Here is a 508-nt window from a genome sequence, read left to right as displayed (position 1 = left end):
TTGTCATCAGGGAATTGCTCAATATTTGGCTTAATTCCATTAGGAATTGCTACTGGTGATAGTTTAGTCCTTATTTAGTTTTAGTCTAAGAGAACCTTACTGACATTACTATAAATCTTAAGGGAAAAAAAGCTTACCTTTAAACAAGCCTAATGGCAATGGACTAGTCAGGATAGTAAGAAAAAGTGATACTGGGAAGAGAGAGATGGTTTATGAATTGGTTACAAAAGATACTTCAGTATTATTTTGAAGACAACCCTGATTTCAGTTGTGGTTGAAATCCTTAATCAACCACAAAAATGTCTTACATTTTAAATATATTAAAGTCCTTAAATTGTGGAAATAGTATCTTCTAAGAAGTTGATTAATAGTAGAAAGAAGAGTCTCAGTCTTTTTTTTTTTTTTGAGACGGAGTCTCATTCGCCCAGGCTGGAGTGCAGTGGTACCATCTGAGCTCACTACAACCTCTACCTCCCAGGGTCAAGCAATCCATCTACCTCAGCCTCCC

The sequence above is a fragment of the Mandrillus leucophaeus genome, unplaced genomic scaffold, assembly GCF_000951045.1.
Source record: "Mandrillus leucophaeus isolate KB7577 unplaced genomic scaffold, Mleu.le_1.0 Scaffold212, whole genome shotgun sequence".
In the NCBI taxonomy this organism is placed as follows: domain Eukaryota; kingdom Metazoa; phylum Chordata; class Mammalia; order Primates; family Cercopithecidae; genus Mandrillus; species Mandrillus leucophaeus.
This window is presented reverse-complemented; position numbering follows the sequence as displayed.